Below are 17,814 nucleotides of genomic sequence, written 5' to 3'. Positions count from 1 at the left end.
CGAGGAACAACGAAGAAGTTCTTTCATCCGAATCTGTACAAAACTCTTGGATTTGTTGGACTTTATTATACATCTGTTAAAAAAACTACAGAATCAATTCTTTAAGGAAAAAACAGAAAAAAGATTTTGGTATGAAATTTACCTTTTCACAAATTAAGTAGCATACTGGAATGATCTGCATCCCTTCTAACACTGCTTATTCTTAAAATTCAAAATAAATAATGAAATATAGAAGAGAAAATAAAAATCCTATAACTTACTTGGATCAAATAAATAAAAGAAAGTAAAAAGCCAAAACTCATCTTGCTTCTAATTCTTTGTAGTGTCGAATATCTTGAAGAGATAAAGGATCCTGTTACCAGAAAAATGAAAAGAAAAAAAAAAAGGAAAAAATTCATTAAAGGGAGGTGGGCGTAGGAAGAGTATATTAATGTGGGAAGAGTACATTAAGGTGTTATTAGGAGAATTAAAGTAGGTAGCTATTCATTTTTCAATTAAGGTGATAATACATATATGCATGATTGAAATATATGTAAAAAACATGAAAAAAAAATTGAATCAGTAGCAATAACAATACTAAGTAACATCTTATAAATACTCGTTGATAAAAGTTCGGAGAAGGCCACACATGGAGAAAAAAAATGCAAAATCTAGCAAATAAGAACAAAAAGAAAGTCAGTCTACATCCAAAAGAATTCACAAGAGTGTCTTCACGTATTTACTATTTACCAGTTGGCTCCACAGTATTCTTTGATTTTATAGCTTTGCAAACAAAATAATAACATGAAAGATGCTGCTAATATTATAATCTCGTGGATTTGTTGTTTGGCTTTTAGGCTTGTGAATTGTGATACATATATAAGCATAGATAGAGGAATACATACAATCATGTCATTAACTTACACATTAAATTTTTGGAAGTTATGAATGTAAAAGGCATAAAAATATAAGAATATTAATACAAACAGATATTATGATAATGAATTTGAAAACTGATAGTCTTCATTTTCTTAAATGCCTTTCCCTTTAATTGAGCAATCAATGTAGACCGTTATTGGTTTTTTAATAGTGTGTTAATTTTGCAGCAAATATTTTGAGGGAAATATAAGAGAAAAAGGCCAAAAATTTGAGAACTATTAAATACGATCCTTGGCCAAAGAGAGGTGCCGCCTCACTTTTCTATTCATCACTTTTTATATATATATATATATATATATATATATATATATATATATATATATACACTTCACTATAACATCCAAAAATATTCGGAACAAACGAGGTTGTTACATAGAGGTTTGACTGTATATTAAAAACACGAAAGCTCTTAGCGAAATGTCGTTCTTCGTTTTTGCCCTTTAAAAAATAAATTTCACACTAGACAATTAAATTATTTTTCTAAAATTTAGGACTTTGAAATCAATTAAAATTCTACATATTATATCTTTCGTAATTTGAAATTATATGTAATTAGGCCTAACTCACGCATGCTATGACTCAAAAAAAGATTTATTTTTTTTGGAGAAAAAGAAAACTTAAGTTTTAAAAGATAGCAATTTGCTTTGTTGACCAATAAAAGATATCATCATTTAATTATTTCCTAATTTTAATAGAAAATATATCCAACTTTAGACAAAATCAATTGTAAACAAAACGCCATTAAGTTTTTTTCCAATTATTAACAAATAATAACTTTCTACATTTTTGCTATAAATTTAACTATTTATTATAAAATATTAAATTAGCATTAGTCATTTATAGGCTTTAAATTGTCATTTATCATTTTTTATGAGCTATAAGACAACATCTTCATTCCCAGAAGATTAAAAGAATTAATTTTTCAATTTATTTTATATAAAAAATCTTAATAAAATTAATTAATTAATTATATATATATATATATATATATATATATATATATATATATATATATATATATATATATATATTTCATAAGTTATTTTCATATAAGTACACATAATTCACAATAAGGTATCCGAGTACTTCTATGATCATGATTTCTTGTATCCGAATACTTCTATGATCATGATTTCTTTTGCTTACTGGGATCTCCATTCGTCTTTTATCAAACTTACAGAAAACTCAAATATTTTTAAACAGAAATATTCAATTTAAAAAGGAAATTCTAACTTTTGTTATGGGAAACTTTATTTGATTACCAAACGAAATTAGGAACTTTATTATACCCCTTTTTATTTATATTTTTAATTGTAAAAATGATATGCTTTTACTTTGAACACAATTTAATTTCTTTTTAGAAAGTTCCAAGTTTATTTTTAGTTTCATATAAAAAAAAGAACCATCCTTACTTCTTTATCAAATTATTTTTAATGTGAATTTATCAACGAAACTAAGAATATTATATAATTCAAACAACTATTTATGGATGTCCAAATTATTTTAAATGAATGTCCATATTATTTTAACGTTGACATTTTCTCTTAAGTCTTACCCTTCAATCATGTACTATTTCTTTAAAATAATATACATATATAATAATAAAATTATTTTACAGTAAATGGAATAATAGGTAAAACTAAAGCATATTCTTAGTTTGAAAATTAAAGTTAAGTTGAAAAAGATATTTGAAAACTACATTTAGACTTACTTTTTAAAGTTGTTTCCGAAAAAAAGTTTAAGAGTTATAGACAAAATGAAATGTTGTTGTAAGCATTGTTAATACAAATTAATACATTATACCTACTCTGCTTGGACTTAAACTAAAAATAAAATTCATTTATCAGAATTACTAGAAGGCATATGAGGACTTATGTAGCATAATGTTTATTTCTTTATAGAGTTAGCTAGATAGAATCAATATTTATTAGTTTTAGCAAATTATATTAGTTCATTTTTTTTTTATAATTCAAGACGCTTTTCTTATTACTCATTTTTGTGATTTTTAAAAAAAAATTACTCATGACACGGGATACACGCGCAAAACGCGTACTCTAAGACTAGTATATAGAAGAATATAAAAGTGTATATTCATTCAACTCTTTTGTCACCTTAAAATTATGAGTATTATATTTACTTGACATTCTTCTCCAATATTTTTCTGAAGAAGGTAAATAGAATATATTGATCAAAGCTCCTGTTTTTGTAATAAAATTGCATGGTACGTAAATATTGGAAATAGTATTTCCCTTATATTGTAAAAAAAAAAATTTGACTTCCCCTTTAGTAGGGAATCTTAGTAGCTTAATTGGATGACTATTTGAACTCTCATCTTGTTGGTGAGATCCAATCCTTGTAATTCCCTCTCCTATTTCTTCTTCCCTTATGTGTAATTAAAAAAAATCAACATTTCCTATTAGTAGGTGTATGAAAGAATATGTACGTCGAACCAAAAAGTTTTTGGACAATAGCTGGAATAATAATCTAGCTTCAAATCTAAGTTGGAGTACATAATTTTTGAAGGTTTCCTCGCTTGTTGTTTAATGCAAAAAACCAACAAAATATTACACTAAGAATGTTAAATCTGATCCTCAAATAAAATTTGCAGTTACCTTGGTTGTTTTAATCAACGAAAAATGGCCAAATATACCCTTGTACTTTCGAAAATGGTTTTAAAATATCTCTCGTTATACTATTGGGTTATATATACCCCTCCCGTCATACTTTGGAACAAATATACCCTTATTTTGGATGGAGTGTCACGTGGCAGCACCAGATGAAAACGACTCATTTCTTTTTTACCCGATCCGTTTTAAAATTCAGTTTTTTTAATTTTTTAAAGCATATATTTTGTAAGAACTAGAATTTTTTTGGTAAAAGCTGGAAAAAAAAAAGGAATTTGAAAATTTTATTTTTAAGTTTTTTCAGTTTTTTTTAAGTATTTTTTTTTTGTAATAACTGAAAAAAAAAGACTCTCCTAAAGCAGTGGACTACATATGCATTAGTTTAAAAAAAATGAAAATACTTTGCAAAATCTTTTTTATTTTCAGTTTTTACAAAAAAATATACTTTAAAAAACTGAAAAAACTGAAAAATATATATTTTTCAAATTTCTTTTCTTTTTCAGTTTTTACAAAAAAATATTCTTTTTAAAAATGCTTTAAAGTAAAAACTGAAAAATATATATTTTGTAAAAACTGAAGAAAAAAAAATTGCAAAATATATATTTTTCAGTTTTTTAAAGTATTATTTTTGTAAAAACTGGAAAAAAAAAAGATTTTGCAAAATGTTTTCACTTTTTTTAAAACTAATGCATATGTAGTCCACTGCTTTAGGAGAGTTTTTTTTCCAGTTTTTACAATTTGTTTTTTCAGTTTTTACAAAAAAAATAATTTTAAAAAACTGAAAAAACTTAAAAATATATATTTTGCAAATTCTTTTTTTTCTCTCCAGTTTTTACAAAAAAAATTCTAGTTTTTACAAAATATATGCTTTAAAAAAACTTAATTTTAAATCGGGTCGGGTGGTGGGTTTTTTAAACGGATCGGGTAAAAAAAAAAAGGGTCGTTTTCATCTGATGCTGTCACATGACACTCCATCCAAAATAAGGGTATATTTGTTCCAAAGTATGACAGGAAGGGTATATATAACCCAATAGTATAACGACCATTTGCCGTTTAATCAATCAGCCATACCTTACTTCTAAATTAAACTAGTTGTAGTCTCCTATATGAATCCTCAGTGGCCACTCCGTATATGGTTGTGAAGATAGTTATACACTATAAAGAAAGAACTAGAAAGATGGTCTGGGATGCTGAAGTTAGTCCACAGAAAGAAAGAAACAGAAAAGCACCTTAAGGCATTGAAGAAGCATATTAAAACTTAAGAAAATACAGTCAGAAGAATACGCAAAGAAAGTAGAAGGAATTAATAGAATCATTATTAGTGTGGCATAAATTCGAATCTTTCATATGACTAAAACGCACAGTGTTGGGAAAAATAATAATCCCGCTCAGAAATAATATTCACGAAAAATAATAATGACACAAGAGAGTAATAACGATACCAACTCTTTTAACGAGTACAATACCCGAGCGGAACAATATTACCACTATAATATTACAACTTAGTAGTGTCAAGAGACTACTATAATTTTGAAAGAAATAACACTATTTATTTAAAATACATCACTACAACATTACTGACACTCACTATGTATCTCACACATTACAATCTGTGGATTACTCTCTTTAACTTCTATTGCTTCTCTTTGTTTTGGTGTATTTTCAAATGAGGAGAAACTCCTCTATTTATAGCAAGAAATTCTTGTTCTAATAGTGGATATGATGTCGTGACAAATGCCATGAAATTTTGGTCCACAAATTTAGTATAGTGGATATGATGTCATGACAAATGTCATGAAAACTTGGTCCATAAATTTATTATAGTGGATATGATGCCATGACAAATGTCATGAAAATTTGTCCCCCTCTTGAAAAAGAAGCAAAATTAATGGCTATATTACACATGGGATGAACCCATCAAATCTCCCCCTTTATTTTGATTTTTCTTCTTCATTCCAAGTCTTGATCTCAATCTCTGAAAATCTTCAAGTTTGAGAGATTTTGTAAAAATATCCGCAACTTGATCATGAGACTCACATATTTGAGTTCTACCTCCTTCTTGGCAATGCATTCTCTGATGAAGTGATACCTTATATTTATATGGTATCTTCAATCATGATACACCGGATTCTTGGCAAGTACCTGTGCCAATTTGTTGTCAATACAAATCTCTATAGCTTCAATTTGTGGCAAATTGAGCTCCTTCAATAATCTTCTCAGCCAAATAGCATGACATGTACAAGATGTTGTTGCTATATATTCAGCTTCACAAGTCGAGAGAGTAACAATGAATTGTTTCTTTGAACTCCAAGAAATAACAGAATCACCCGAGAAAAACACAAAACCAGTTGTGCTTTTTCTATTATCAATATCTCCCGCATAATCACCATCACAAAATCCCATAAACTTGAAATCACTAGAAGAAGAATAAAATAACCCAAAGTCAATCGTACCTTTTAGGTAACGAAGAATTCTTCTAGTGACTTTCAAATGAGTGGAAGTAAGAGCTTCCATGAAGTGGCTTACTACTCCAACTGCAAAGAGTATATCTGGCTTGATACAAGTCAAGTACCTCAAACTTCCCACAAGACTTTTGAAAAATGTGGAATCCGCTTTTTCTCCTTCATCAAACTTGGACAATTTTGTCCCACTTTCCATTAGTGTGTTCACGGGGTTGCAATCGAGCATGTTGAACTTCTTCAATATCTCTTTGGGAAAATGGCCAAATATACCCCTCTACTTTCATATATTGTCTATATTTAACCTCCGTTATACTATCGGGCCAAATTTATCCCTACTGTTATACTATTGGGCCAAATTTACCGCTACAATCAGCAAACTTTTAAAAATACCCCTTGATCTGTTAAGTAATCCAAAATCTCCCAAATTCTTTTTATTTAAATCACTTATTGTTCTTCTTGCTCCATTATTTTTAAAAATTATTATTGATGTGAATACTAAAGTTACTAGACTATACAAATTATTCATATTTTTTTAAATTACCAATGCACCCATTTCTCTTCTTGTAATAAATGAAATTGATTTAGAATTTTATTTATTTTTAATCATATACACATATCGTAAAATTTAGTGGGTTTATTTATTGTATATTATATGTATCTAACCATCATGTATGTACATATATATTCAAATATATTTTATCATTGCATGGTTAGTATAGAGTCCGATCGACTAACTTAAGAGTGCACAATGTGTAGGTATTTAATTAAAGCAAAGTTGAATTAGACAATGTAAAGTCTTCGAGGACTTCAACTTCAATCACTAATATTTGCAAAATCTCCATACATTTGGTGCAACGAATTCATTAAAATTGGGATATTGTAAATACTTTTAGAATTTAGAAAAGCTACATAATTTAGATTTTTTAATTTACTATACTTTGTTTATTTAGTTGTATTATTTAATATATTTTTTTTCTAATTCAAAAAGGAGGTAAATGTCAATTATTTCAAAAATAGTGGACCAAGAAGATTAATAAGTGATTTAAATAAAAGAAATTTGGGAGATTTTGGATTACTTAACAAATCAAAGGATATTTTTAAAAGTTTACTGATTGTAGGGGTAAATTTGGCACGATAGTATAACAGTAGAGGAAAATTTGGCCCGATAGTATAACGGAGGTTAAATATAGACAATATATGAAAGTAGAGAGGTACATTTGGCCCTATTCCCTATCTCTTTTGTATAACTTTCTTGAGAGATAAAAAAATCCATCCTCCATCTGCTTCACTTTTAGGCTCAGGTAATATGACATGAGCCCTACGTCTGTCATCTCAAACTTACGGGACATATATTTCTTTAAAGCTTCAAACAAACTTGGGTTATTACCCGTGAAAATAAGATCATCAACATAAAGACAAACAAGTAATATATCTCCATTAGTATGAAATTAAAGGTAAAGAGCATATTCATGGAGACAACGAGTAAACCCATTGTCTTGAAAATACTTGTCGATATAACTATTCTATGCTCGTGGGGTTTGCTTTAATCCACATAAAGTTTTCTTCAACCACAACACTTTATCTTCATGGTTTTTGACCACGAAGCCCAATGGTTGTTCAACATAGAGTTCTTCGTCAAGATATCCATTCAAGAAGGCTAACTTGACGTCTAGTTGATGGATCTTCCACTTCATTTGCGCCGCAAAAGAGATCAGCAAATGAATCATCTCCATGCGGGCAAAAGGTGCATAGAATTCTTCATAGTTAATGCCTTACCTTTTCTTGTAGCCTTTAGCCACAAGTCGTGCTTTGTGTCTCTCCACATCTCCATCAACATTCTTCTTTGTCTTGTATACCCATTTTACTCCAATTGCGCGATGACCCTTGGGAAGAGTTGTTAACTCCCAAGTGTTATTCTTCTCTATTGACTCGGTCTCCTCCTCCATGGCTTGTCTCCACCTTTTGTATGTAACAGCTTCATCAAAATTCATTGGTTCACTATCAGCAAAGAGACAATATAAAAAATCAAAATTAGTAACTTCTTTCGTACCATCATAGAGCTCTTGAATGCTCCTTGTCCTTTGCGGTTGCTCATTTGAACTTTGTTGAGAAGAAGGAGATGCAACATTGATTGGAGAAGGAGGTGGAGTTGTATCCTGCACAAGTTCCACGGTCTCTGGTTCTTCTTCATCGCCAAAGTATGGAATATAATCATATGAAGTTTCTTCGTGAGCTTCCATATTCCATGCCAATTCTTTATCAAATTCAACTTCAAGACTCACCACTATCTTGCCGCTACTTGGGTTGTATAGCTTGTAGCCTTTTCACTACTAGAAATACAGACTTTTCCCACAGAATAATCGGAGGAAAATCTGTGTGATATTTCAATATTCCTATGACATTCCAGGGGAGATGCTCAGTGGGAATATGGTTGGTGGGAAAATAGTTTCTCAGGACATTCGTGGGTAATTCCCAGGGAGTTTTCCACTGAGTGCTTCACGAGAACTTGGTGAGGTCACATAGTGTATTTTTCCACGAACGTCATGGGAAAAGTAAGACAATATAATAAATTACTTTTCTTAAGTTTCCCACCGAATCTGTGGGGTGTATTAAAAATAATTTAGATATTTTTTTATTTTACACATGGAAGCAGTGGAAAATATTCTTAACATGGAAATAAACATATGAACATTCCCACGAAATTCAGTGGAAAATATTAAAATTCTAGAAAAAATATGCACAAAATTCCCACGGAGTCGGTGGGAAATCTGTAAAATATTTTCAGGCCAAATTTGTTTATAGAAATACACCACCAGCCAAACAGAAAGTACAACCAACAATACAAGACTAAATACAATTAATCATTCAAATACCAAATTCAACATGGAATCCAATTCATTTCATAAACAACACCTAATTCAATCCATTTCATAAACAATATCCAACTAAACAGAAAGTAGAACAAAAACTCAAAAAATACAGCATTTAATATTCAACATCCAGCTACCATCCAAGACAAACTAATATAAGAAACTAGTCCTTAGTTATCATCAGATGCTGGAGAACGGGGCACAGGACATACACCAGATTTCTAAGAGGGAGTTTATCTGAGACTTGAGACTTTTAACATCACCAGTGACAAGTATTCCATAGCTATCATCAATCGACTGATTTTGAATGAACTCCTCCAAGTTTCATTTGAAAGCATCCTATAAAAAAAATATAATTATTAAAGAAAATTTATGCAAGTAAGTATCTTCATTTCTCAATGAGACAAAAGCAAAGGGAGCTCTGTGGGTTCAGTTTGCTTAGAGGCGGAAAGTCTAGAAGAGGCCTAGAAGATTTTAAAGTGAAATACGTGGAAAAATAAAAAGTTTAGCAGTTTGGATGGACTTAATCATTTTAATATGTTTCAAAAATATTTAATATATGAAACTTACTCGCATATAGACAATGTATCAGTACTTCTAATGAGAAACAATTACTACACCATCTCTTTTCTAAAATTTAATACCCATAAGCCAACTAATAGGCACTACTAATATCTGCTCTCAATTAGATTCTATCATCTTCGACTTCTAAAGAACCAAACACCTATAAACAAAGAAAATCAAATGGAAATGTTAAGCTAAGACAAGAACTCAAATGATAAAATCATTATCAAATAGACACATTCAAGCACCTAATGAAATAAGCCATGAACTCATTAATTTCTCCTCTTTAATTCTGAAAAATATTAGTAACTATTCTTTTTTTTTTTAATTCAATTAAAATCTTATTTTTAGATTACTGTGAACAAATCCAAACTCACCCTCATTCATGTACTATTAAAAGAATCTGAAAAACATTTCAAAAAGATATTCCAATATAAACTTAGACATTACTTTAGTAACTATATCATAAAAAATGTGGCATAATTCAAGGAAACTCTGGTTTGATAAGGTGTTTGTCAGCGGTCCTAGCAGGATTATACTTGCATTGTTAAATCTGTAGCTACTTTTAAATAAAGACTACATTATTTTACAGTTCTCAAGGAAGAAAATATTCCTCATTTTGACACAGGCAACTTAGAAATCTTTCTAATTTCTCCATGTTTGTGAAGAAAGCCTGTAAATACATAACACCAATCAATATAAAAAAAATAGATCTGAAAAATAGACCAAACTAACAAGAATAAACCTAACTCAATATTGTCTTTTAACAAATTCATTATTTCTAAGACAAAACAAATAAAGACTTAGGTATTATTAGATTATACATGCATACGAGAATAACAATAATTTTTTCAAACCTAGGGTTTGAAATAGCAAAAAATCCCTAAGTTTTGAAAAATCAAAATCGAAAAAGGAGTGGGTGAGAGAGAGAGAAAGAGAGAGAGAGAGAGAGAGACTTACCTGAAAATTGAGTGAGGTGAAGAATTCATCATTGGAGTGAAGAGATAGAAGGAGCAAACACGAAATAAACTAAGAGAAAACTAAAAGGTTATGTGAATAATAATAAAACTTTCCCACTACTTCCGTGGAAAATCTCTGTGGGAAAACTTTTTCATAAAGCACAAAAAATCAAAAATCAAAATGTTTCATTCATACAAAATCTGTGGGAATATTTGAAAATATTTTTTTAATTTTCCCACTGTTTTCCCTAAGAAATTTTTTTAGTTTTATATAATATTTTTTAATGACTTTTCCCACTGAATTAGAGGAAACTAAATTATGCGCATTTTTGCGCAAAAACGTTCCCACGGATAGTCAATGGGAAACATTATTGTTTATTCATGGAAAAGAAATTTCACTTTTCCCATTGAATTTCGGTGGGAATTGCCACTAACAATTTTTCCGTGGGAAAATGTTATGTTTCTAGTAGTGTTTGAACTCGTATCATAGCTAACAAACACATGCTTGACACTTCGATCGTCAAGCTTCACTCTCCCTTGACGTGGCACATGAGCATAGACTATGCTCCCAAAGATTCTCAAGTGCTTGACACTTGGCTTTATTCTACTCCATGCTTCTTGAGGGGTTTGATCTCTAACATTTCTTGTTAGAGACTTGTTGTTCAAATAAATTGCACAAGATACAGCTTATGCCCAAAATTCCTTGGGCATACTTTTAGCTTTTAACATACATCTAGCCATATTAAGAATTGTTCGATTCTTTCTCTCTGCAACTCCATTTTGTTGGGGTGAATAAGGTACCGTTAGAAGACGACGAATTCCATGAGGCTGACAGAAGTCATTAAATTCTTTTGAAGTGAATTCGCCTCCTCTATCGGACCTTAAAGCTTTTATTTCATAGCCTCTTTCTTTCTCCATAAGTACTTTGAAAATTTTAAAAGTTGCAAAAGTTTCAGATTTTTGGTTCAAGAAATAAACCCAAGTCTTTCTACTAAAATCATCAATGAAAAGTAGAAAGTATTTACTTTTACCAAAGGAAGGTGGATTGATTGGTCCACACACATCAGTATGAACAAGCTGAAGCTGTTTAGTTGATCTTGACATGGCCTCCTTTGGAAAACTCCTCCTTGTATGTTTTCCAAGAAGACAAGCTTCGCACAATTTATTGGGATGGTTGATTGATGGTATCCCATGCACCATGTTCTTTTCTCCCATTGATTTGAGTGCTTCAAAAATTCAAGTGCCTAAATTGCATGTGCCAACACCATGATTCATCTTGCACATTAGTCTTCAAACAATTTGCATCAATTATTTTAAGATTCAGAGAAAATAATCTATTCTTTGTCATATGCACTTTAACAATTAGAATTTCACCTGAATCTCTAAGCCAAAGATACATATTTTTCATGTGGATGTCATATTCCTTTCAAGAAGTTGGTCCAAACTCAAAATATTGCCTTTTATTTTGGCACATAATAAACATCTTGAATTAGCTTGTGACTACCGTCTTTACAGGAGATCAGAATCGTACCTATCCCTTCGATTTGAATCTTTGAGGTATCTCCAAAGGACACATTACCTCTCACCGTTTTATTGATCTCCACAAACTTCTCTTTGCATCTACACATATGATTGCTTGCTCCATTGTCCAAATACCACGAGCTGCAATCATCCATGTCTTCTTTTTTGAGTGCCATCAACAACGTTGACTCATATTCTTCTTTCTTGTCGTCAACAAGGTTAACTTTTTCTTCAACATTGCTACGACACTCCCAAGAGTAATGGTCAAATTTATGACAATTATAACACTCAATTTTTGATTTGTCATACCTTTGTCCATTATTTTCTTGGTAGTAGCCACATCCTCTTCCTCCTCTTTGTCCACGGCCACGACCTCTGAATGTTTGGTGGATTTTAACTTCATTGTCGAAGTTATTACCATTATTTCTTCCTCTCCCATGACAGCCACGGCTTCGTGCTCGTACGTTTTCTCGATAGCTCTTTTCACCTCCATAATCCTTAAAGGATGCCTGAGTTTTAAGAAGTTGCTCCAGTGGCACTTCTTGTTTTCTTTTGATCTTTTCTTCGTAGGCCTGTAAAGAACCCTCCGATTGCTCTACCAGCATAGAGTCTAAATCTTTAAACCCCTCAATAGCACATACCACAAATCAAATTTAGATGTTAAAGTGCGAAGGATCTTTTCTACCATACTGACATCTTCTATGTCCTCCCCGTATCTTCTTAATTGATTTACAATAACCTTCACTTTTGAACAATAATCCGAAATGTATTCAGATTCTTTCATTTTTAAAACTTCAAAGTTAGCCCTTAGAGTTTGAAGTTTTACCTTCCTCACCTTGTCAAATTCTTGAAGAGAAATTTGTAAAATCTCTCACCCTTCCTTTGAGGTGGTAACATCTGCCACCTTCTCAAACATGACATCATCAAAATATTAGTGGATGAGCGTGAGGGCTTGTTGATCCTTCTTCCTTGTCTTTGCCAAGACATCTTTTTCATTTTGAGGCAGAGCTTCCTCATTATTGGATTTTGCATACCATCTATCTACAATTTTTCACACATCCTGGGAGCCAAGAATGACTTTCATACGTAGACACCATTTCTCATAATTATCTTTTGTGAGACGGGGGTACTGAAAAAATAGTATACCATTATTTACCATGGCTCTGATACCACATTGTTGGGAAAAATAATAATCCCGCCCAGAAATAATATCCACGAAAAATAATCACTATAAAAAAATTGGTAAATTGTGGCGATTTATTTATGGGGATCATAAAAAACTCCCACTATATGTTTGTTTTGTGTCGTTTGAGCCACCCCCCACAAAATAGTTCTTATTGTGGCGGTTTAAATATGGGGATCGTAAAAGACCTCCACTATATATTCAATTCGTGGCGTTTGTTCCCACCTCCTCAATTTTTTTTCTTATTATGGCGGTTTCTTTGTGAAGCTTTTTGATAACCTCCACAAATATATCAATTCCAGGTGTTTGAGAAATTGTTGCAATTCGATACAAGTTAACAATTATTAACTCATGAAAATTTTTAGTTATTTTTTTCACCTTATTTCTTTAAAATTAAATCAAATTACATATTTTAGTTAAAACTTTGCGAATTAATGCAATTTACATCAGTATCTATACCTTCTAGTTTGTAATCTTTTTCTGCTCACTTTCTTTAACTACAAAAAGAAAGGTTTTTCATTATTCTATGTCTTACTCGTTAGTTTTTTTTTTGATTGTCTTTGTGCATTTCTTTAATTCATCTCTCTATCTTTAGCAAAAAATAATAACGACTTCTATTCCATTTCTTCCTCATAAATTTTTTATTTATAGATTTATACGAAATGTCTACCCATAAATACTAAATGTAATTTCTAACCACATGAGTATCGTGAATCTTTAGGTGCAAAAAAATAAAAAATTAACTTACGTTGGACCACAATATTGGATAACAAAAGAATAATGCAAAATGAGCCATCACAAAAGTTGAAGTGTGGCTCAACAAATGCAAGAAATGATGTTGATTCAATTTGGTCTCGCCGTCACAAGCGATACTTGCCTCCAAATAAGAAGACAATAATATGGAGCATTGAATGCATGAGTTGCTCGGTGAGTCTCACTGAACAAATAGGGTCGACGAGACCTAATAAAACCGGAAAAATATACTTTAGATTAATCATAAATAATATCTTCATTCATAGGTAACGACTACACATCCAATGAACAACAGTTGCAGGAGAGACATCCAAGTTTTGTAATTATCTACACAAACATTTGATTTTTTTTAATTTTGTTTGAGATAATTTAAATTTTAAAGGGATATAAATAATTGCAATACTTAGCATGCGGATTTTCTTTATTTTCATCATAGTAGGTGTTCTATGTTCAAATAGTATTTTTAAAGGCGGGTGTGTGAGGCAAGCCATTTTACTACGGGACGAGGCGTAACCTCAATCTATCTTTAAATTTTTTAATTTATAAATGACGCATAATAAACCAAATAAAAATATATTAAAGTTTAAGAAATTAAAAAAAAAATAAACTCATAAAAAATAAAATATCTTGTATGTTTTTACAAGTATAAATAATACAATAGTATTAAAGTTACTATGAGATACAACTATAATGTCTTAACTGTCAAACAATTAAAAAATTATAATTTCTTTAAAAATGTATCAAGCTATACATTTTACCTCCATAAAAGTAATTAATCAATAAAGTTTATAAATACTATAATTTAAAAGATTACTCCTTCATGTAAGACATGAAGACCAATGGAAATAAGATACAATTTTTACTATCTAATTTAGAAAAAAATAGTCTAATGATATTCACACTCATGATATTCTCAATTAGTATATGCAATTATGTGGCTCATTATTTGAGTTATTCTCAAATAAAAGTTTAATCATAACTTTGTTAAAGAATTAAGTATCAATAGTGTTAATTAGAGATCTTGACACGTGATTCAAGTAGGAACTACAGTCAAACCTCTCTATAACAACCTCGTTTATTCCGATATTTTTTGGCTGGTATAGTGAGGTGTTGTTATAAAAACATATATTATAACATAACATAAAAATCAATTCCGAAAAAACTTGACTTTTATAATAAATGATTATGATATAGAGATGCTGTTAAAGAAAAGTTTGATTGTATTAGGCAAGCCCCGACCATTAAGCGATATGCGTGTTTTGGATGCACAGTCGGACACTTTGGAGCGTGTAAACTCACATAACCAAGCTCCACACATATTCTTCAAGACTTTTTGAACAGTGCCCCATCCAGGGACGGCTAACCCCGAATGTGCCCCAAAAGAGCCTTTTAAACACTATGTATATTAAATAAATAATTTAATAACTAGAACTTGTTACTTTTATCTAATTTAACGGATTTTATAAATTTTTGTATATTTTAGTTTGTCGTTGTTTTGGATTTTTTGTTTTGTCCTTACTGTCTTATTGATTCTTGTGTAGTAGATAATGAATTGTATTTAAATAAATTTTACCAAACATATTATTTCTATTTTCCAAATGTGCTCTATTTAAATAACTGTATAATAAAAATTAAATAGAATAAAAGTAACAAAGAAACCACTTCCCTCGTTTTCCTCTTCAGTTCCCTCGTTTTTAACTCAACTACTCAGATAACTACTCTATATTCCCGCCATTATTTCCCTCCATATTTCCACCTTCCCCTCTTCTCCCATTTTCTTAGTTAGAAACTTCCATTTTCAGAGCTATATATTCACCGTATTATTCCTCTTGGAGAGATGAAATCCTGGTGAGCATTAGGTCAGTTCTCTTTTTTCTATTTGTATTTTAATTTTTTGATGTTTGTTCATTTTACTTTCATCAATATGATTGGGGGACACACATTTTTTCTTTATATTTAGGATGTAAATATGTAAATTATTTCACTGCTTAGTTTTACCCAACTAGTAGCATTGTGCAGTTCTTTGATTCTCTATGGCCCTCTTTGTCAATTACTTGGATTTGACTACTTGTAGAGTATATTGTGGATTTTATTTTATTTTATTTTGGAGTTAAAAAAAAAGCAGATCTTTTTGGGGCTCTAGATTGGGTTTGTTGGGTAGTTTGTGGAAATTTTTTTATCTCATCATTTGTTCGATGTTTGGTTTGTATTAATCGATCATTATTTTTGGGTACCTTAAAAAGTGTGTTCTGTTTGTTTTGCTTAATAGGTAATTCGAGAAGATGTATCCTTGTTTATAGTCAAGTTAAATCTGTCAATTTTGAAAAATTAAACTGTTTTAGGACAATAATTACTTTTCCCGCAAACAGGACTATATTGTTTAGCTTAGATTTCGATAGCTCAATGCTCAGTTAACTCCTAGATTGTGAGCTTTTACTTTCTGGTTGGTGGGTCGGTGAAAAATAAAAATCTGAAATTCATCAAACACAGGGTTCTGAAATCCATTGATTGTATTAGTTTGCAATACTGCAGCATGAAGTTAACATACTGTTTATTCTAGCTGTCTATGCGTTTCATGTGAAGTGCCATCATTGACTAAAAGCATCCTTAATGCTTTGTGTAACCTTTTAAGACTGAATATGTTGAGAACCTTGTTGCGTCCTCCTCGCCCTTGAGAAATAGAAATAATGACTCAGTTGTAGTTTAACATGTGACCATCTCTTAAAGCTTGTATGTGTGCTTTCTTGCCTTTAGTTTAGTTAATCCTCTGTTATTCAAAAGTTGCTGGCAGAATTATTGGTCGTGTTTCATAAATTGTGTTGTGTCCTAAAACAAGGGGTAGGGGCTAGGGTAGTGTGGACCATAAGAAAAGAGCGCCTAATGTTGGATATAAGGCATGCTTCTCAATTGAATCAGGAACACACTTATATTTCTGTTGTTATTTGTGATAAAGCAATGAAAATTAGTTCATGCTGGAATATGTGATTTGCCTGGTGCAAGGTGCCTTTGTGCTTCTGTGGAAGAGATTAACTATGTCTAATATTGCTAGAGAAGCCATACTATTACTGGGTTGAGTTGTCTTCCCACTGCTGGTCCTGTCTACTATTGCCATTTGATATCATAATTGAAAAGATAGGTGTAAGATGGTGTGAAAATTAAACATTCGATAACATGGCAATGCCCAGAGTCTGATATTTGGTTTTGTACCTGCATAATTAGTTAGTACAATATACAGTTCAATATCATCTAATTCTAGTAAAACTTGTTGATAACTTTGCTAAAGATGGAGGTGGTGGCAAGGAATTTCCATCTCCTTGCGGAAGCTAAGGCTTTGATTCGAAACTTTAGGATAAGGGATACCTTTGATTCAATCTTGTTTTCCGATCTTGTTTGGGATTAATCTAAAAAAGCTTCTCACCGAATATGGTTTTTATTGTTTCAGCCTGATGATGCAGAGAATGAACGTACTTCACCGGTGGATGTAAGAGGATCATCGGCGGATAACAATGCAAATCACCAATCAAATGCTTAATGTTTTCGTTGTGGACTACTTTTGCTTTCTAGGAATTTAAATTCGTAATGGTTGTCTAGACTTGTATTTATATTGCTTTAGTTAATGCTTAATGTTTTCGTTGTGGATTGCTTTTGCTTTCTAGGAATTTAAATTTGTAATGGTTGTCTAGCCTTGTGTTTATATTACTTTAGTTAATGTTTTTGTTGTGGCTATCTAGACTTGTGTTTATATTGCTTTAGTTTAACGTACAGTACTTAAATTTCTGGCTTTTGCTTTTATGGATACAAGTTAACGAAGCCCCTTTACGCCACTGGCAATGTTTTGCACTGAATTTAAAAGGAAGATACTGATGTAGTTCACCACGTATCTGATTTTGTAAAAAACGATTTGTATTTGTCTGTATCAGCATATCAGGTTACTTGGCAATATCAAAATGCTTTCTTTAT

The 17,814-nt window shown here is 30.9% G+C and overlaps 1 long non-coding RNA gene across 1 annotated transcript; it reads left to right on the top strand.

Moving 5' to 3' along the window:
• Nucleotides 1-15,558: 15,558 nt before the first annotated feature.
• Nucleotides 15,559-17,478, top strand: LOC107777869 (uncharacterized). Its single transcript, XR_001646276.2, has 2 exons — nucleotides 15,559-15,713; nucleotides 17,297-17,478. It is a non-coding gene; the product is annotated as an uncharacterized LOC107777869 (long non-coding RNA).
• Nucleotides 17,479-17,814: the final 336 nt, after the last annotated feature.

The sequence above is a fragment of the Nicotiana tabacum genome, chromosome 17 (assembly GCF_000715075.1).
Source record: "Nicotiana tabacum cultivar K326 chromosome 17, ASM71507v2, whole genome shotgun sequence".
Taxonomy (NCBI): Eukaryota; Viridiplantae; Streptophyta; class Magnoliopsida; order Solanales; family Solanaceae; genus Nicotiana; species Nicotiana tabacum.
This window is presented reverse-complemented; position numbering and strand designations above follow the sequence as displayed.